The sequence below is a fragment of the Ovis aries genome, chromosome 5 (genome assembly GCF_016772045.2).
Source record: "Ovis aries strain OAR_USU_Benz2616 breed Rambouillet chromosome 5, ARS-UI_Ramb_v3.0, whole genome shotgun sequence".
NCBI classification, from domain to species: Eukaryota; Metazoa; Chordata; class Mammalia; order Artiodactyla; family Bovidae; genus Ovis; species Ovis aries.
Genome location: NC_056058.1, coordinates 35416571 through 35439170, shown reverse-complemented (window position 1 = coordinate 35439170; position 22600 = coordinate 35416571). Strand labels below are relative to the sequence as shown.

At 37.6% G+C, this 22600-nt stretch overlaps 1 protein-coding gene across 4 annotated transcripts in view; it reads left to right on the top strand.

Annotated features, from left to right (window-relative positions):
• The window catches only part of COMMD10 (COMM domain containing 10), a 180467-nt gene that overhangs the window by 61025 nt on the left and 96842 nt on the right, over window positions 1-22600 (top strand). The gene's annotated exons all lie outside the window — the stretch shown is intronic.

The following is a 22600-nucleotide window of genomic DNA, read 5'->3' as shown; positions in this document are numbered from 1 at the left end:
TCAATTCATTGTATACTGACCCTCAAATGGTAACTTAGCATCCTAATATCAGATCCTGGCTCAAAACATGAGAAAGACAAGGTCCTTGCACTCTTTAATTAAGTGTGATAGATAAGGCTGGAAAGACAGGAAAGCACCTGAAGATGGATGAGTCTCTTAGTCAGTGTGAGGTAATAGATCTGCATTCTTTAACCATTCTTTCGATTGCTTCAGATATAAAGATTTTGTTTGAAGGAAAAAACCTGTAAGAAGGACTGCTCTCTGTGAAAATACATAATAATACTGCGGATGTTGATCTCTTGATATCGGAGCTTCTTTAACGTACTTTTAAGCCTCTGAAATTGTCTTTGTCCTCAGAGTCTTGAAGCATAAGAACTTTGTGAAAGCCCATGGCTTTAGTCTAGGAAACATGCGTTCTTTTCACTTTGTGCTGAAGTTCAGGAAAGTGAGTAGGGCACTGGTTTAGGTTCCGTTTCACTCCTGGGGGAAGCAGCTCGCTTCAGTGCATTTACTCTCTCTTGCCAGTCGGCGGGCCTGTTCTGTGGTGAAAATATCTGTAAGATTGTCAACTATTCTTTCTTCAGAAGGCTTGCTTCTTCTGAGATTGTCTTTCTTTTCCTTTTTGTTAAATGTTAATATCCTTCTCTCTTATACAGTAATGCTGATGGTAGATAGTAGGACTTAAAATACATATAAATTCTTAGAAGGAAAATGTTGCTAACCACATGAGGACCACCAGTGGTGTGTGTTTATGTGTGTGTGTGTGTGTGTGTGTTGTTCTGGTTTATGAAATCTGAAAGTCTGGAAAGTGCTAACTTAATAGAAAGATCGTAGGCTTTGCATTCAGCAAACGTGGTTTAAGTTTGTTCTCTGCTGTGGTGGTTATCTTTTTTTTTAAATTTCTAAAATGGGATGTGAGTACCTGTCTCCTATGGTTGTTGTAAGGATTGTCTAAGATAATATAGATGTAAATGTAGTGCCGAGTGTATAATAGGAGCTGAATAAATTTAGTTTCTTCTTTCTTAAGTGGTTGGGGTAGAGGGAATCTCAGGTAAAGTTACCACTTAAATTGAATGTAAATCCAAGAGGAAAAAATGAAGAAAGGAAAAAGCCTTGGCATTCCACAGTTTGATGAGCCTCTTAGTAAATGATTATGAGATGGTACCTTGTACATATTTGGAATTTAATACATATGTATTGATTTTAAAATGTTGAATACTGGAGTTAAGAAATGTTTGAGTCATAAAATAAAGAAAAATAAATCCAATTTTGAGAAAAGTTGAAAGATTTAAAATTTTGTTGTTGTAGTAAAGTGAATCAGGCAGTGGTCAAAATACTGTGGTGAAGAATCCATCGTTTATATTACTGTACTCAGTTGCTCAATCGTGTCCAACTCTTTGTGACCCCATGGACTGTGTAGCCTGCCAGGCTCCTCTGCCCAAGGAGTTTTCCAGGCAAGGATGCTGAAGTGGGGTGGCGTTTCCTACTCCAGGGGATCTGCCTGACTCAGGGATCAAACCCACCTCTCTTATATCTCCTGCATTGGCAGGTGTATTCTTTACCATTAGTGCCACATGGGAAGCCCCATTTATATTACACATTTTAGTAAAGTATTAAAAAAACTTCCAATCTCATTATTATACTTATAACAATAAATGATAGTAATTCACATATGTGTTCTTTTTTGTGTTATTTATTTATTTTTTGCACTGTGATTCAGTATTTTTGTGGATTATATTCCATTACAGGTTATTACAAGATGTTGGATATAATCAATTCCCCATGCTATGCTGTATATCCTTGTTGTTTATCTATTTTATATATGGTAGTTTGTATCTGTTAGTCCCATACTCCTAATTTGTCCTTCCCCTCCTTCCCTCTCCCCTTTGGTAACCAGAAGTTTGTTTCCTATATCTGTGATTCTGTTTTTTTTGAAAATATAAATTTATTTATTTTAATTGGAGGCTAATTACTTTACAATATTGTATTGGTTTTGCCATACATCAACATGAATCCTCCACGGGTACACACATGTTCCCCATCCTGAACCCCACTTCCACCTCCCTCCCCATACCATCCCTCTGGGTCATCCCAGTGCACCCGCCCGGAGCATCCTGTATCATGCATCGAACCTTTCTTTTTTGTTTTAAAGTGTTTTCACACATTATACCACTGATGTTTCTAACTATGTATGTATTATGAATGTTAATACTTTATTAAGATTAAAAGCTTCTGCACAACAAAGGAAAATATAAGCAAGGTGAAAAGACAGCCTTCTGAATGGGAGAAAATAATAGCAAATGAAGCAACTGACAAACAGCTAATCTCAAAAATATACAAGCAACTTATGCAGCTCAATTCCAGAAAAATAAACGACCCAATCAAAAAATGGGCCAAAGAACTAAATAGACATTTCTCCAAAGAAGACATACGGATGGCTAACAAACACATGAAAAGATGCTCAACATCACTCATTATTAGAGAAATGCAAATCAAAACCACAATGAGGTACCACTTCACACCAGTCAGAATGGCTGCGATCCAAAAATCTACAAGCAATAAATGCTGGAGAGGGTGTGGAGAAAAGGGAACCCTCCTACACTGTTGGTGGGAATGCAAACTAGTACAGCCACTATGGAGAACAGTGTGGAGATTCCTTAAAAAATTGCAAATAGAACTACCTTATGACCCAGCAATCCCACTGCTGGGCATACACACCGAGGAAACCAGAATTGAAAGAGACATATGTACCCCAATGTTCATCGCAGCACTGTTTATAATAGCCAGGACATGGAAACAACCTAGATGTCCATCAGCAGATGAATGGATAAGAAAGCTGTGGTACATATACACGATGGAGTATTACTCAGCCGTTAAAAAGAATTCATTTGAATCAGTTCTGATGAGATGGATGAAACTGGAGCCGATTATACAGAGTGAAGTAAGCCAGAAAGAAAAACACCAATACAGTATACTAACACATATATATGGAATTTAGGAAGATGGCAATGACGACCCGGTATGCAAGACAGGGAAAGAGACACAGATGTGTATAACGGACTTTTGGACTCAGAGGGAGAGGGAGAGGGTGGGATGATTTGGGAGAATGACATTCTAACATGTATACTATCATGTAAGAATTGAATCGCCAGTCTATGTCTGACGCAGGATGCAGCATGCTTGGGGCTGGTGCATAGGGATGACCCAGAGAGATGTTATGGGGAGGGAGGTGGGAGGGGGGTTCATGTTTGGGAACGCCTGTAAGAATTAAAGATATTAAAATTTAAAAAATTAAAAAAAAAAAAGTAAAAAAGATTAATAGATGAGAGAAAGCTGAAAGGTGGTTAAGTGACTAGCATAGTTAGTCATGGTTAGAAAGTGATAATCAGAACCAAATCTTAAGTTAGCCGATATCATTGTCTTTCATTTTTTGTTGCTGTTATTATGACAAAGACAACTTTATGAGGACCCAGTGAATTTTAACTGTTTTATTTTCTCTTTGTCTTCTATGGAACATTTTAATCCTTATTTTATAAATTCAGAGTCTGATAAAAAAAAAAAAGGTATGATTTCCCCAGGGTCACATTAATGACCTTATAATTCTGAACCAGAGTATATCTAACGACTGAAGTCCCTGTTTGTACTGAGTTACAGTGACAACAGTTGATCCCATGGCAGTTGGATAAAATCAGTCAAAAAAATGTTTCTTGGTGTAGACAGTTGAAATAGATGACCTAGATACTCTTTTTCAGGTTTATGAGCAATTGTGGTTTTTGATTATTTTAGAGAACCTTTTCAAATTGCTTTAAACACCTGGAAATTTCTGTGTAAAATAATTTACCTGGACCAAACATATGCAAAGCAGTTCTCATTTAGTGACATACATATAGATATAAATGTATATACAGTATATACAGTGTCAACTGTATCTTGTATGTAAGATATATATGTATCTTACATATAGTGTGTATGTTTACAATTTTAGTTGAGCTTTGGTAGCCATTGTCTCTATAATTAGATATCCATATAGGCTGTGATCTAACCTAGTAGCTTTTTTTTGGTAAATTTCTTTGCTCTAAGAAATAATGTATTTGTTGGAGGTGGAGAGTAACCATGCCCAAGCCCAGCTGGATGGATTATGTATGTTCATCATTCTCCATAATTGAAGTTGGGTAATTTAGAACTGATTTTGGTTAGACTTTAAAGTATGGATATCACAGCAGTATAATGAGCAGCAAAAATGTGCACCTTGATATCTGAAAGGACAGTCTGTACGCTGTCATCAAATCTCCCTGAGACTTAAGAAGCATGCGTCTTTTGGAAGAGATGCTAGTGCGTGTCCGAATCGGTGTTTCATTATCGCATGGAGGACACCTTGTAGGATCTAAGCTGGAGCATCTGTTTTAGATGCAGCACCTTGCCTCCATAGTCACTCATCTTCCCCTGCCTCGCGCCCCTTCTGTGTGTGTGTGCGTGTGTGTGTGTGTGTGACAAAAATTGAGCAACCGTTGTTGGAGTGAGGGGGCCAGGCATTGATAGCAATTTGGCTGCTCATGTTGTTGCTGAATTGCTAAATTGCATCCAACTCTTTAAGACCCCATGGACTGTAGCCTGCCAGGCTCCTCTGTCCATGGAATTTTCCAGGCAGGATACTGGAGTGGGTTGCCAGTTCCTACTCCAGGGGCTCTTCCCGACTCAGGGATCAAACCTGTGTTTCCTGCTTAGTCACTCAGTCATGTTCCACTCTGGCCAACTTATACTCCTCCCTTAATTCCTAGAAATCTCTGCCACAATGGGACCCTTACCACTTCTTCAGAGGTTAAGATAAGAAAAGAGGAATCTTTTTACTTAAAGAATCAGTTAAAGGGAAATAATTATTTACTTCAGTGAGAAATTTTGAAATAATACAGCAATCAAGATATATACAAATGCTTTTAATGTCAAAAGATAGAACATATCTGTTAGAATGTCTTATCTAGCGGTCTGCTTAGATCTTTTTACAGTATCTTCCTAAGTTTTATTTTTTAAATGTTGTTTTTTTCTTCTTGAAACCATCTTATAATAAATAAACACACACACACTAAACAAAAAACCCTTGAACCAATGTGAGGAGAAGGTCTTAATTATTTTGTGAATAATCTGTAGTTTATGGTTGGGTTATTTTGTGACATTACATTCTTGAACTAGAGATTACTTTCACCAAATAGTGCTATTTTACTTTTAAAACCATTTTTGCAGGGAGGCGGGGGTGGTGGTATAGAATACTTTCTGTGTTTTCTAAGATAGATTAAATGATGTATTTATTTTAATTCAGAAACTAAATGATGTACAAAGAAAAAAAAACACCCAGTTTCTGTTTGAATGAAATTTAAGTTTTTGGTTATGTCTTGTATGTGAGTAAATGACTCCTCCCACTAAAGTTATGGGTTTATAGCTACACAAGGGCTGATTGAGATTACTCTATTTTCTCTTACTAATAGAAACAAACTGTGGGTTAGTCTGTATTTTAAATTACTGATTAAGTTTCCCTCTGTCTCCAAGTAAGTGTGGGAAATAGATATGGTTTGTACAAAGCTTTGGGTAGATCTGTGATGAAATTTCATTAATTTAGAAAAAGTCCTAATGAGTATACCCATGTTATAAAATCTTCTTGTCATGACTGCTAATGAAATGAAAACAGTAAGTTAACTAGTACCTGTCTAGCTTTTAAAACTTTGATTATATGTTGATGTATGGCAAAACCAATACAATATTGTAAAATAATTAGCCTCCAATTAAAATTAATAAATTTATTTTAAAAAAGAAAAGAAAACTTTGATTATAAAAGCTAACTGTCATTGTTTACAAATGACCACAGATATCTTTATTTCAAGGAAATTTTGGGATGCTTCATTTATTTACTCATAATATATGAAGTAGTAAAAAAAAAATGAGTGTTTTTCTGGGCTTTACTGCTTACTAAGAAACTCACTTTTATAATTTTGTGGGGGAAAAGTATATACATTCTTAGAAGGGGTTATGTTGTACAGATCAAATACAACATTTTACATATTATACAACCACTTAATAAGTTATAACATACTCTTGTAAACTAGAATGAACAAGAGTTGCAGTCTGAATGCTGAAATCTTTAAAGTTCTTGGAGGCTAGACTGAAGCACTCCCTACAAACTTGGAAATGAAGAAAATACTTTACCCTCTGAGAGTTATCTTCTGTGTACACAAAATGAATCATGGCTAAAATATGGAAAGTCACTGATAAAGTCAATATTTATCTTAGTTTGTAGCTTCTAACTTCTTCAGTTTATCAACATATTTAAAGAAGTATGTACTGCTTTGAAGCTGATGAAGTGGCTTTGTACTGCTGAAGCTCGGAGAGATTTCTGAGACAAGAACTATAATTGTCAGTGCATGAGGAGAGGAAATTTAACTCAGGAAAGTCTGAATAATCTACTTCCATTGTTGGGGGAGTTGCCTGTGGTGAGAAGGACATTTCAGGCCATTAAAATACCCTGTTCATCAAGCTCCCCGGTTTTGTTGCTTGGCTCTAAGGACAGTCTTCACTAGGAATACAGTTGACCATATCATAGTTTTGGTAAATGTTCAGTTCAGTTCAGTCGCTCAGTCATGTCTGACTCTTTGTGACCCCATGGACTGCAGCACGCCAGGCCTCCCTGTCCATCACCAACTCTGGAGTTTACTCAAACTCATGTCCATCAAGTTGGTGTTGCCATCCAACCATGTCATCCTCTGTTGTCCCCTTCTCCTCCCACCTTCAATCTTTCCCAGCATCAGGGTCTTTTCAAATGAGTCAGTTCTTTGCGTCAGATGGCCAACGTATTGGAGCTTCAGCGTCAGCATCAGTCCTTCCAGTGAATATTCAGGACTGATTTCCTTTAGGATTGACTGTTTGGATCTCCTTGCAGTCCAAGAGACTCTCAAGTCTTCTCCAACACCACAGTTCAAAAGCATCAATTCTTCACCACTCAGCTTTCTTTATAGTCCAACTGTCACATCTATACATGACCACTGGAAAAACCCTAGCTTTGACTAGACGAACCTTTGTTGGCAAAGTAATGTCTCTGCTTTTGAATATGATATCTAGGTTGGTCATAACTTTTCTTCCAAGGAGTGTCTTTTAATTTCATGGCTGCAGTCACCATCTGCAGTGATTTTGGAGCCCAAGGAAATAAAGTTTGTCACTGTTTCCACTGTTTCCCCATCTATTTGCCATGCTGTTACTGCTGCTGCTGCTAAGTCGCATCAGTCGCGTCTGACTCAGTGCAACCCCATAGATCGCAGCCCACCAGGCTCCCCCATCCCTGGGATTCTCCAGGCAAAAATATTGGAGTGGGTTGCCATTTCCTTTTCCAGTACATGAAAGTGAAAAGTGAAAGTGAAGTTGCTCAGTCATGTCCGACTCTGTGTGACCCCATGGACTGCACCCTACCAGGCTCCTCCATCCATGGGATTTCCCAGGCAAGAGTACTGGAGTGGGTTGCCATTGCCTTCTCCACTGTTTGCCATGAAGTGCCTCTTATTACTAATTAGCTATTCTTATAGGTCTTATGTACATATATATTAGTTTGCTAAAGCTGGCCGAAGCAACAGATATTTATTTCTAGTAGTTCTGGAGACTGGGAAGTTCGAGATGAAGGTGCCAGTAAATTTAGTTTCTGATAAGAGTTGGCAAGGAGATCAAACCAATCAATCCTAAAGGAAATCAATCCCAAATATTCACTGGAAGGACTGATGCTGTGACTCTAGGTTCTCTTCCACATCTAAGATTCTATCATTTTTAGTAATATTGAAAATAAAGAAAACGTATTTAAATATTTTTCTAAAGTAGGTGGTTATATCAAATGTTTGAATTACTTATAAAATTATTGTAAAAGTATCACATATTAAATAAAATACAGTAAAGTTATATAGTAAATACAGTAAATACAGTAAAATAGAATACAGTAAAGTCTTATAAGTGAACTCTGTGCTGTACTACCTGAAGATATCCCCAAATGTTTGTTAATATGTTTGCATATGCACATTTATTCACTTATAAGTGCATATTTATGATTTCCTATTTCAGTTCAGTTGCTCAGTCATGTCTGACTCTTTGCAGCCTAAATGATTTCCTAAATTGGCATATAAATTTATGACTTTTGAAATTAACATGTAAAGTTTGCTCCTTAGAAGTAAAGCTATGACAAACATAGACAGCATATTAAAAAGTAGGGACGTCACTTTACCCACAAAGTCCATGTAGTCAAAGCTGTGGTTTTTCCAGTATATGTATGGTTATGAGAGTTGGACCGCAAAGAAGGCTGAGTGCTGAAGAATTGATGCTTTCAAACTGTGGTGCTGGAGAAGACACTTGAGAATCCCTCAGACAGCAAGGAGATCAAACCAGTCAGTTCTAAAGGAAATCAATCCTGAATATTCACTGGAAGGACTGATGCTGAAGTTGAAGCTGTAATACTTTGGCCAGCTGATGGGAAGAACTGACTCATTAGAAAAGACCCTGATGCTGGGAAAGATTAAGGGCAGGAGGAGAAGGGGACTACAGAGGATAAGATAGTTGGATGGCGTCACTGACTCGATGGACATGAGTTTGAGCAAGCTCCGGGAGATGGGGAAGGACAGGGAAGCCTGGCGTGCTGCAGTCCATGCGCTTGCAAACAGTCAGATATGCCTGAACAACTGAACAACATAATATGGATAACGGTGCCTTTTTTTTGAGTTCCTGTCTCTGAAAATATTGTACCATTCTAATTCCTAAGAAGCACTTGAAATTATGGTACCAGGAAATACAGCCTCTATGGCAGTTTTCTAGCTGAAAAGTGCTGGAAGTGTCTCAGTAGTGTCTGACTCCCGTGGACTGTAACATGCCACTCTGTGGAATTCTCTAGGCAAAAATGCTGGAGTGGATGGCTATTCCCTTCTCTAGGGGATTTTCACAACCCAAGGATCAAACCTGGATCTCCAGCATTACAGGCAGATTCTTTACCACCCGAGCCACTAGGGAAGTGTGCTTTCTAGCCTAGATAAGTAGTTGTAGTTATAGTTTTTGTAGTTGGTTCTGCTTTTTCTAGTAACCTTAAGGAGAACTGGTTTGATAATAGGATTTTAACACAAAGTTTGATGCCCTGGCTTTTTCTCAGAGGGGGTCAGGTACAGTTAATTGATGAAAGCAGTCACCAGAATGTATTCAGAGAAATATCTCCCATTCCTAAGAGTTCAAAAACGCAATATTGTATGTCTTAATCCTTCAGTTGCGTGGTATTCTATAATGCACCTAGACCAGAGACATATGAATTTCAGATACTCTATGTTAAAGGGATACAAAGTAACCAAGTTTTAAAGTGTAATATTGTCTCCATGTTTATATGTGTAATTTTATAATCCCAGAAACAGAATAATTGAAAGGAACCAATATAAAATGAACAGTGTTTTGCTATAGAAGTTCCTGAAAAAGCTGGGCTATAGTTTACCTCTCTTTTCACAGAGCTATTTTCTGAAATACTGGTTATAATTAAGCATTAGCAAATACATTACTATGGGCTTCCTAAAAAATAAATTCTCAGATCCTGTTTTATCTTTTGCTTCTTAAATTAATTGAAGAAAACAGAAGAAAAGTAAAGGAAAAATATAAACTTCTTCTCATACCCTGATTTCATGATTTTGAAAATTATGAAATTATTTTAAGGTTTTATTACTTAAAGGGTATTAGTTACCCTGAAAGAGTTAATTAGTGACAAGTATTTATTAAGGATCTATTTATCAACACTATGCTGTGTCTTGTTGAGTTTGCAAATATATTGAAAACATAATTTTTATCCTTGGGAAGTTCATAATCTAGTAAGGAAGATTAAATAACACCTATAATATATGATTAAGCATTAAAATAATAAGACAGTGAATATTGTTGGAGTTAAATAATTTTAAAACCAAAAAAATTTTTATAGTTTAATTCAGCTTCTCATTTTACTGATGAAGAAATAGCAGTCTGGACTAGTTACCTCAAAAATCTACCCAGAGTCACACTCCTGGGTCATGTCAGAACCAGGGTTGGAACCCACATTTCCTGACTGTAGCTGTGTGTTTTCTGTTTGGAAACACCTGTGAGCCTATGTGGAGTGGGCTGCATTCAAGACATGTGGAAGACAGTGAGAGGCTGAAGGGAATGGATAGGTGGTGGGGTGCTCCCTGAGGCAGAGAGCCTAGGAGACTGGGGAAGAGTAAAGACAGCAGCCTAATGACAGTGGAAGGCACACAGTAGTGGCCGTTAGTGACCTGGGGTTGGATTAAGGAGGTCTTTGAAAGCCGTGTTGTTTTTATGCTGTAGACACTTGAGTGTCTACATAGATTTCTCAAACAGAATGACTTGATACAAATTGTATTTTGGGGAGATCCTTCTGTGATGGTGAGCATGAAGGGGGCAGAAAGGCAGGGTAGGTTGAGTATTATGAGATTGTGGTAGTAGGAATGAAATAGAAAATTCAGATCCACAAGGCGTACCTGGGGGAAAAGCAATAGATTTTAGTTTAATACAGAGAATGAAGGGAATAAGAACATAGAAGAACAGTGTTTCCATGGACAGAAACAATCACTTGGATGAGGACTAAGATGGCTGGTTTTTTTGTGTGTGTGAAATTAAGTTGTAAAGGACTTTGGAAATCATCTGTGCTGAATTTGAAGATAATATTAGGTTATATAGGTGAATATAGTCCTTTGGGAATTAGAAATACAGCAGTAAATTGAAAGGACCAAAGTATAGATTTTTAGACTCTTGTCTGTATGATCATGTTGAAATTGTTAAGATATATGAGCTTACTAAAGAAACAGGGATAGAAATAAACAGTAGAAGATATTGAAGGGGTGAGGGAGAAGTAAAGCAACTAAAAAGGAGACAGAAAATGTGGAGGGAAAATAGTTAAGAGCACCATCGACTTTGGTCCCACATAGACCAAGGTTGAAGTTCATCCTTTACCATCCTTTATATTGAGTAAAGAACCTTTTTTTTTATAGACTCAGTTTTTTTCTTATGTAAAATGAAATGGTAATAGTACCTACATTTTTAGGTAAGAATTACTGTGATCATTAAATAAAGTCAATAAAGAGCTTAGTTCAGTGCTTGACACTCAGGTGTAGTCAATAAACCTTATAAGGTAGAATCTACCTTATAAAGAATCTTCAAAGAATAAAGGAATGCCACTGGGTCTGAAAAATAAAAAAGAGACTAACAAATAATTCATCTAAAAGGTGGATTTTGGATAAAGCAGTATAATAGAGTCATAGTACAGTCATAGCACATTTCTATGTAGGTTGTATAGTGGTAAGTCAGCTTTGACGTATAATTAAGCATATTTTGAGCAAAGAATAAGGACCAAGGAAGCTTTTCTTATTTGTTTGTTTTCTTGATATTAAAAGGATTAATGCTGAGCGCTAATGAAGGCTTACCATAAATATATTAACATTTAATCTAAAATATGATTTTAGGTTTTCGTTTGAGAGTTTTCTATAATCTTTGGACAGTCAGTAATGAAGTTTTTTTTGGTTTTAATTCAGGGTTAATAATCATTTGTGCCAGTTGTGTCCACTTAGAAACTGACAAGTTATCTGTGTACATTTTTCAGTTATACGAATAAATGTTTTTGAGTGGAAGGCTACTTATACTGAGGTTTATAAAAAGTGATATGGAATATGATTTAAATTTAATAGCGATGGTGGTGGTTTAGTTGCTAAGTTGTGTCCAATTTTTGTGCCCTCATGGGCTGTAGCTTGCCAGGCATCTCTGTCCACAGGATTTTCCAGGCAAGAATACTAGAGTGGGTTGCTATTTCCTTCTCCAGGGGATCTTCTTGTCCCAGGATTTGAACCCTGGTCTCCCCCATTGCAGGTAGATTCTGTACCGACTGAGCTACGAGGGAAGCCCTTAATAGCCATAATATAGCTGAATTTGTAATTGTCAGGGCTCTATTGCTTAGAATGAATTTTTAACACCAAATTCCACTGGAATAGAGGTGAGTGAAATAGGAGAAATGGACATTTTTTTCCAGTTCCATTTTTATCCTATATTTTCTGGAATATATGGATTAACTTTTTCACAGTAGACTCTAGTGGTTCCTTACATTGTTAATAATATTACCTAAATGAGATTACAACTTGTGACATTTTCTGTTAGTAATTCTTTCATAAATGTATCAGAAATCATGAGCTTTTTATCTTTTTGTGGCATCTAATCATACAGTTTGTTTGAAAAATAAACATAGTAAAAAGAGAAATTTTCCTGACTGAAAAACAGTGAGTTTTTTAAAACTATTTTCATAAAGTCAGTCCTTTTGATTTGGGACATTTAGGGCGATTATATATGTTGTAGGCAATGGCACCCCACTCCAGTATTCTTGCCTGGCAAAGCCCATGGACAGAGAAGCCTGGTAGGCTGCAGTCCATGGGGTCTCGAAGAGTTGGACACGACTGAGCGACTTCCCTTTCACTTTTCACTTTCACGCATTGGAGAAGGAAATGGTAACCCACTCCAGTGTTCTTGCCTGGAGAATCCCAGGGACGAGGGAGCCTGGTGGGCTGCCGTCTCTGGGGTCGCACAGAGTCGGACATGACTGAAATGACTTAGCAGCATAGCAGCAGCAGCAGTATCCTATTGGCTGACTGCGTTTTTATTCTTGTCATATAAAAGGGAATTTTTTTGTTGTTATTTTGAGGAGAAAATGGAGAAATGTTTGTTTAAACACCCTTATTATTCTTGCCATTCATCTATTTTAATCACAAATTAATTTTATTTCTCAATTTTACTTCTTTGTTAGATAAATTGAGATCTTTAGAAATACGGCCTTTTTACAGACCAAGATTGTGTTTTGTATCTGTCATCTTTTGTGATTGTATGAAACAGCAAAATAAAGGGAATTAGAACTAAGCTAGTAATTTGTAACTAATGTGAAAGAAATTAGAAGAAGTCAGAATAGTGTAAACCTATGTAGAGCAACTAACACGCACGTACGTACAGTGTGTATTACGTCTGAGTCACGAATTTAAAAGGCGTAGAGCACCGTTAATCATGAAAATCCACATAAAGAAAGAACGAAGTAATAATAGGAACTCTGTTCAGTTGAATTCAGTAAACATTTTTAGAGAACTATCATTCTGGAAAAACACTGTGATCCTGATGCTGCTGATCCAGGAACATACTTTGAGGACCGCTGTTACAGATCTTGACAGACCTATTTGAAGTTATCCGGATGAGAATGAGAAGGAAGGCTTTTTAACTTCAGAAAGTGATCTTTGACTTCTGGGCATCCGTGGTCTTGTTTACCACAGTGGTATTGTGTTATGAACCTGGCTACCATCTCAGTGTGTTTTCATCTAAACTTTCTAATCTTTGTTCATCTATTCAGTAAATGTTCACTAAATATCTAATAAGGGCTAGGCGTATTTAGAACTGGAGATAAAGAGTAAGGCAGACATAGCTCACGTAGCTCTTGCTGTCGTGGAGCTTACATTCTCCTGGGGGCCATATATAGATAAATAGGGAATCGGGCAAATGATGTAGTTGCTAGTCAAAGTATGTCTGTGAAGGGCACAGACAAGGGGAGGAAGATGGAGAGTATCAGAGACCGGACTCTGTTAGGTATGGTGGTCTCTGAAGAGATGACATTGAAGTTGAAACCTCAAAAAAGAGAAGGAACTAGGTTTACTGATAGGAGCGGGGTATTATTTTAGTAGACACAGTTAAATATTTATAGACCCTAAGGCAAGATGAAAATCTTTATTCTAGGAACTGAAAGTAGACTAGCCCGCTTGTAAATCTGGGGGAAGAGGTAAGGCAGAAAGAGGAGAGAAATTAAGGGCAATCCTTGGCTTTCTGGTTTATGTAAATGGATGAATGGTGGTCTTGTTTATGGAAATGAGAAGTGTGTGTGGAGAGTTCAACTGTGTTTTGAAACTTCGGCCAAAGAAGCAGTCAGTTAAGGTAATTAAAATCATTGCTACATTAAAGTCAGATTATGCAGTAAGATTACACAGAAAGGGCTTTCATTATTGCTAGGAAGATTAAGAAATTCTCTAATTTTGGGGGTGTTTAAAGCAATATTGGTATCCACAAAGATTAAAAACTTTAAAAGTCAAGTGAAAGATTAAAGTTCTTAATCAAATGGAAAAAAGGCAGATTGTCCAGAAGGTAAGTGAAAATATAAAATAATATGTAAGCATATAGATTGTTGGTAAGAGAGGCCTTTGGCTCTTCAGAGTATAGAAAATAATTACCACAGATACAGAATATCTAACATGAGAGTTGAAATATGAAATGTTAGTATTCATAGAGGATACTAAAGGGACAGTGTCAGAATTGAAAGGAAAAGGCAGTTTCTGTGACCTAAAAATCTTAGCAGACTCCTTGAGAATAAAATGTAAATGCTTAAAATAGTTTCTAAAATCTGGGTTTCACTAGCTCAATGCTCTAGAATTTCAGTGACTACTCATTAAAATGAAAATCAGTCTTGTTTTTATTTTTCATGTGATATTTCCCAGATCTCCAAGGGACCATCGAAGGATTTAAATAATCCATATCCTTATGAAAGTGAATTATAGGCGTCCTTGAATTTAATAAGGGTAAAGACTTTCCAAGTAGTCTTTAAACTCACAAGTTCAGTTTAAACTTGTGACTTTCTTGCAGAAGAAAGCTCTGTTCTGAGGGAACACTGTTTACATTGAAAAGAAATAGACATCGGTGTTTTGTTCACCAGAGTATGTATTCATCATACTTAACCACAATGCCAGAACACATAGTAAACATTTAGTCTATAGTTGAATGATAAGTGAATGAATGAGTATAAATTTTAATTCATTCGGTTTTGGACTTTCTGGAAAGCTGATAATCTACAAAGCAGTTCGTTTGTGGTATGTGAGGAGCTCTCTCTCCCTTTAGTGTGGTCAGGTATTGTACAGTAGTAGGGCTATACCTAGGCTTCCCTGGTGGCTCAGATGGTAAGGAATCCTCCTGCAGTGCAGGAGACCTGGGTTCGATTCCTGGGTTGGGAAGATCCTCTGGAGGAGAGCATGGCAACCCACTCTAGTAATTCTTGCCTGGAGAATTTCATAGACAGAGGAGCCTGTTGGGTTACAGTCCATAGGGTCACAAAGTCAGACATAACCAAGTGACTAACACTTTCACTTTTGGTGCTATATCTAAATAGTATTAGTGTTAATCAGAAATGGAGTAGAACATTTTTGAGATTGTATTTTCATGGATTACAGAGGAGACAGGTCTTATTTCAAGCCAAATATAAATTCTTTTTAGAATTTGTATAAATTTTAATTATTTTGATCAGTCTCCTATTTACAGCTAATAATACATAGTTGACTGTCTTGTTCCTATGTTCCAAATATGAAAAGATTAAATTCATGATGCTTTTGAGAAGAAATACTATTGGAAATAGTTATGTGGATAATGAGATATCCCAGGACCTCATTTTACTTGAATTATTTTTGAAAGTTCAGTAGATGTATTTATTACTCTGCTGCTGCTGCTGAGTCGCTTCAGTCGTGTCCGACTCTGTGCGACCCCAGAGACGGCAGCCCACCAGGCTCCCCCATCCCTGGGATTCTCCAGGCAAGAACACTGGAGTGGGTTGCCATTTTCTTCTCCAATGCAGGAAAGTGAAAAGTGAAAGTGAAGTTGCTCAGTCATGTCTGACTCTTCGCGGCCCCATGGACTGCAGCCTACCAGGCTCCTCTGTCCACGGGATTTTCTAGGCAAGAGTACTGGAGTGGGGTGCCATTGCCTTCTCCACTTATTACTCTAGTCAAGTGTAAAAAAATGACAGCTATTCCTACTTGGTCCATAGTTCTGCATTAAAAGAAAAACCTAGCCGGTTAGTTCTTTTGTGTTTACTTCCTAGTTATGTATCCATACTTCCTTTATTTTGCTTAGTTATGTATCTGACTTTTTTTCCCCTGAAGCTCTTGATTAAAATCAACTTTCCTCTAGAATAATTAAAATTAACTTGGGCTCCTTTTTCTCATGGTCTTGTTTTTTAGTGATGATTTCTCAAAATTTGTTTCCATGAATTTTGTTAGTTTTATATAGCCATATTTTAGTGGTTGTCATTTCACCTCCAGCCACCCTTTCTGGATTAATGTTGCTGGTTTACCCTCACCTCTGGGATAGAACCTCATAATCATGTAGATGTAGAACAGTGCATAAAGAACACTCTTTAGTGTTTAGCAGCATCAACTTTTACAGCAGTGAAGAGAATAATTATTTACCAAAAGAAAATAGATTGAGCAGAGACCTGTTACAATGGCTATGCTTTGTGCTATTATTAGATTTTAAAAGTGACATGATAATTCTCAAGGATTGAGCTGCTTTTAATGTTTTTTAATGAGAAAACATTTTATGGGCTTTTTTGCCAGGGAAGTTTATATATAAATGGTAATGGAGGAACAGTGTAACATTTATGAACTTGGAGGCAGTGTGATGTAATGGACTCTGGGGCTTTGGGATCAGATGCTTTGCGTCCTGACTCTTTCACTTAATAGCTTTGTAACTGTGGGCCAGTTATTTGACCTCTTTGGACCTCAACTTCTTGTTTGGCAAAATGGAAATAATATGATTTATTTACCAGAATCTTGAGATAATTAAATGCATGTATATACATAAAATGCCTAATGAAACTTTGGGCGCATACAGATTTTTCTGCAAGGACAAATAGATCCTATTGGTAAGTATAGAAAGGGAGATGTGAAAATATTTCTTCCTGATTTACTGGAGGTTTATGCTCATAGATCTCTATACTATCTTAACCTAATGATTCATAATGACTCCAACAAGGAAGTGCATTTTAGGAAGGTGTGGCATTTTTACTCTTTTGTTCACTTTGAACAGAAAGGCAATTTGTGCTCTAAGGTTTCTGGCAAAGATGGGGGAGGATGGTCAAGGGGAGTTTAATGGGCCCCTCGTTCCACTTCCACCTCTATTTTTCTGTTTTATCTTTTGTATTTCTGTAGAAGATACTGTTTGAACAAAAGAAGCAATTCAGTTCAGTTCAGTCACTCAGTCATGTCCGACTATTTGCGACCCCATGAATCGAAGCACGCCAGGCCTCCCTGTCCATCACCAACTCCTGGAGTTCACTCAAACTCATGTCCTTCAAGTCAGTGATGCCATCCAGCCATCTCATCCTCTGTTGTTCCCTTCTCCTCTTGCCCCCAATCCCTCCCAGCATCAGGGTCTTTTCCAATGAGTCAACTCTTCACATGAGGTGGCCAAAGTATTGGAATTTCAGCTTTAGCATCTGAACACCCAGGACTGATCTCCTTTAGGATAGACTGGTTGGATCTCCTCGCAGTCCAAGGGACTCTCAAGAGTCTTCTCCAGCACCACAGTTCAAAAGCATCAATTCTTCGGCGCTCAGCTTTCTTCACAGTCCAACTCTCATATCCGTACATGACCACTGGAAAAACCACAGCCTTGACTAGATGGACCTTTGTTGGCAAAGTAATGTCTCTGCTTTTGAAATAGCTTTCCTTCCAAGGAGTAAGCGTCTTTTAATTTCATGGCTGCAGTCACCATCTGCAGTGATTTTAGAGCCCCCAAAAATAAAGTCTGACACTGTTTCCACTGTTTCCCCATCTGTTTCCCATGAAATGATGGGACCAGATGCCATGATCTTTGTTTTCTGAATGTTGAGCTTTAAGCCAACTTTTTCACTCTCCTCTTTTACTTTCATCAAGAGGCTTTTGAGTTCCTCTTCACTTTCTGCCATAACGGTGGTGTCATCTGCATATCTGAGATTATTGCTATTTCTCCTGGCAATCTTGATTCCAGCTTGTGTTTCTTCCAGCCCAGCTTTTCTCATGATGTACTCTGCATATAAGTTAAATAAGCAAGGTGACAATATACAGCCTTGACGTATTCCTTTTTCTATTTGGAACCAGTCTGTTGTTCCGTGTCCAGTTCTAACTGTTGCTTCCTGACCTGCATACAGATTTCTCAAGAGGCAGGTCAGGTGGTCTGGTATTCCCATCTCTTTCAGAATTTTCTACAGTTCATTGTGATCCACACAGTCAAAGGCTTTGGCATAGTCAATCAAGCAGAAATAGAGGTTTTTCTGGAACTCTGTTGCTCTTTCGATGATCCAGCGGATGTTGGTAATTTGATCTCTGATTCCTCTGCCTTTTCTAAAACCAGCTTGAACATCTGGAAGTTCATGGTTCACGTATTGTTGAAGCCTGGCTTGGAGAATTTTGAGCATTACTTTACTAGCGTGTGAGATGAGTGCAATTGTGTGGTAGTTTGAGCATTCTTTGGCATTGCCTTTCTTTGGGATTGGAATGAAAACTGACCTTTTCCAGTCCTGTGGTCATTGCTGAGTTTTCCAAATTTGCTGGCATATTGCGTGTAGCACTTACACAGCATCATCTTTCAGGATTTGAAATAGCTCCGCTGGAATTCCATCACCTCCACTAGCTTTGTAGTTTTGCTTTCTAAGGCGCACTTGACTTCACATTCCAGGATGTCTGGCTCGAGGTGAGTGATCACACCATTGTGATTATCTTGGTCATGAAGATCTTTTTTGTACAGTTCTTCTGTGTACTCTTGCCACCTCTTCTTAATATCTTCTGCTTCTGTTAGGTCCAGACCATTTCTATCCTTTATTGAGCCCATCTTTGCATGAAATGTTCCATTGGTATCTCTAATTTTCTTGAAGAGATCTCTAGATCACAAAAGAATCAGTGTTTTTCAAAACAGTTTGGAAAAACAAGAGCAGACTCAAGCACACTATTCCTTGACTTCCCTTTCTCTCAGGTGCTACTCTGTTTTCTCCTTAGCCTTGGTAGGGCAAGGAGGAAGGAGGGGTTTCCCAGGCTGTCTTCTTGGTTTAGTTCTCAGCCAACAAACCATCATAGAAGAAAGTTCCTATGCAAAGAAGGCACTCCTGGTGGAAAAGTTCCTTGACCTATTTAGCTCTGGAACTGATCTCCACCCGTGCAGAGGCACATTGTGGGCCATCATCAGAAATTTTCCAACTTTGAAATAACTAAAACAGACATCTTGCCTCTGCTTACTTTCTCCTAATTGCCCTTATTAAGAACTCTGTTGTTTAGTTGCTTAGTCGCATCCAGCTCTTTGCGACCCCATGGACTGCAGCACACCAGGCTTCCCAGTCGTTCACTATCTCCCAGAGTTTGCTCAAACTCATACTCATTGAATCAGTGATGCCCATCAGCTATCTCATCCTGTGTCGTTCCCTTTGCTTCCTGCCCTCAGTCTTTCTCAGAATCAGGGTCTTTTCCAATGAGTCACTTCTTTGCATCAGGTAGCCAAAGAATTGGAGAAGGAAATGGCAACCCACTCCAGTGTTCTTGCTTGGAGAATCCCAGGGATGGGGGAGCCTGGTGGGCTGCCGTCTATGGGGTCGCACAGAATCGGACACGACTGAAGTGACTTAGCAGCAGCAGCAGCAGCAGCAGCAGCAGCAGCCAAAGAATTGGAGCTTCAGCTTCAACATCAGTCCTTCCAATGAATACTCAGGGTTGATTTCCTTTAGGATTCACTGGTTTGATCTCCTTGCTGTCCAAGGAACTCTAAAGAGTCTTCTCCAGCACCACAGTTCAAAACCCTGAGTTCTTTGGGACTTAGCCTTTTTTATGGTCCAACTCTCACATCCATACATGACTACTGGAAAAACCATAGCTTTGACTATATGGACCTTTGTTGCAAAGTCATGTCTCTGCTTTTTAATATGCTTATAGCATATTTAATATGTCATAGCTTTTCTTCCAAGGAGCAGGCCTCTTTTAATTTCATGGCTGCAATCACCATCTGCAGTGATTTTGAAGTCCAAGAAAAGGAAGCCTGTCACTGTTTCCATTGTTTCTCCATCTATTTGCCATTGAGTCATGGGACCGGATGCCATGATCTTAGTTTTTTGAATGTTGAGTTTCAAGCCAGTTTTTTCACTCTACTCTTTCGTCTTCTTCAAGAGGCTCTTTTTTGTTCCTCTTCACTTTCTGCCATAAGGGTAGTGTCATCTGCATATCTGAGGATACTGATATTTCTCCCTATAATCTTGATTACAGCTTTTGCTTCATCCAGCCTGGCATTTCACATGATGTACTCTGCATGTAAGTTAAATAAGCAGGGTGACAGTATACAGACTTGACGTACTCCTTTCCCAGTTTGGAACTGGTCCATTGTCCATGTCTGGTTCTAAGTGTTGCTTCTTGTCCTGCATACAGTTTTCTCAGGAGGCAGGTAAGGTGGTCTGGTATTTCTATCTCTTTAAGAATTTTCCATAGTTTGTTGTGATCCATACAGTGAAAGGCTTTAGCATAGTCAAACCTGCCAGGCTCCTCTTGTCCTTGGGGATTCTCCAGTCAAGAATACTGGAGTAGGTTGCCATACCCTCCTCTAGGGGCTTTTCCCAATTCAGAGATCGAACCCAGGTCTCCCACATTGCAGGTGCATTCTTTACCGTCTGAGGCACCAGGGAAACCCCATGAAGCAGAAGTGAACGCTTGAATTGGCCTTTACTGTTTTTGTTTTCTTCTTTATCTAAGACTCAAATCTGTCACTTACTCTCTTTTCAGTGTCCTAGTCATCCCTGAACTCACCAGCAAGAACTCTGCTTCTGGATAAATCTATCTGACTTTACTCTGCCATCAGGCATTAAGTGTTGTTGGAGAAAATAACATACTGACTAATGATGATGAGTTGCCTAATAATTTCTTGAGCTCTGAGTTCCTTCTCTACCAGTTACTTCCCTCTCCTTCATTGTTCTCTCTGTTGGTGTCATACCGTTGACATTTAAGTGTGTTCAAATGAATCCAGGCATCAAATGGAAGTAATGACTCCATCTGCTATTTGAGATCCCACCCTCTTTCTCATATTCTCACAAACTTTTTCAACACGATGTTTATTTTCATGGTCTTTAGACCATTCCAATGCTGTTTCTGCTTTGTAAATTTATTTTACCTTCCTGCTTAATAGTGTTGAACAACTTTATCTTTACTTTATGAGAGTCTCATATCCCCAGTGCTATATTCATATCATTCTGTTTCCTCTTTTCTCGTTATATGTACTTCCTTCACTTCATCAGACACACCTAAATTTTTTCTTGCCTCTCTGGGTTTTACAGGTTCTGTTTCTTCTACTTAGAAGACTCTCTCCTTGACTTCCCTAAGTCCTTGAGCATACTGTTCAGTTACCAAATGTCATTTCTTAAGAGATTTTCCTTGATCAGATCTGACCTGACGTAGTCCTCCTACTTTATACTTTCTCTTTATAGTCCTTGTCACAATTTTAGTAATTTATTTAATGTCTTTCTTTCTGTATCTTTTAATCTTAGCTTCTAGAGAGTAGGTATTTCATTGGTTATGGAGCCTGATATTTGTAAGGAGCTCTAGAAACATTTGTTGAAGAAATGACTGAATAAGTGAACAACTTTATTTCTCCATAGCTCTGTAGATCAGTATGTCTCTGACCTTAAGAAACTTCTTTTCATTGACAGCATAATAAGTTTTAAGTGGAAGTTCAAAAGTTAGTTCCTGTACTAGAGTTACTAAGCAGTGTACTCAGTAGTACATAATGGCTGCATGGCATATATGTTTTTTCTATACCATCCTCTGCTGCTTTTTGCTTTTTAAAAAGCTAGAAATACATAATAATTTCAAACTTTTTTATTAGGAAGCTGAGTATTTTGTTACTTTTAAATTAAATCACGTGTTTATTGACTGCAATTTAAGTGTACGCCCCTAAATGAAAAGCTAACATATAGATAGAAGATTTTTATCTATTTAAAATTTTTTTCCTAAAAATAAAATAGTTTAAAAGCAGTTAAGAAATGTATATATCCAAAAGAGGCAACAGTGATTCTATTTTCTTCCTATATTTTAGACTTTTATTAGACTTTTTCAGCCCCTAATACTCTAGTAAATAAAATGTTATAGAACTTTTGTAATGAAGAACTATTTGACAGCTGAAAGTATAGCTAAAAGTATATAAGATAAATTAATGAGTGTATAAAGGAGTGGATAGCAGTGACATTGTACTCATTTTGTAATTCTACCCAAAATGATAATAGTATGTGCAGTTAAGTACAATTGAATATTGCACATATGTACAGAGATTGCTTCTATGTATTATGGATTAGTAAATAGTGTCAAGTGAAATTCTGAAGATATTTAGTGTTTAAAAGTAACCATTATATTATTTCCACAGCTACTTTATTGCTGTAAAAAAAATCATTATCAACCTATGTACGTATGACTATGACAAAGAAGAGTGACGGAATTTGAACTGTCACTGCAAAGTGGATTAAATGATCTCTTAATTACTTCACGTATTGACATTTACATGTAACTATATTCCTAGCATATTCTAATTCAAACTCACAATAGAAATGTAGAAATGAATGTAGTTTATTTAACTGAGTTGAGAAAACATACTGTAGTAATTAAATTCTGTCTTTTTTTTTTAAACATAGCTTTTCTGTAAGTTAAATTGCTGGCTTCCAAGTACTTTAAAATGACTGTATATTGTAAGTCAAATTTTCCTCTTCAATATTTCCTTTATATCTTATACTTTA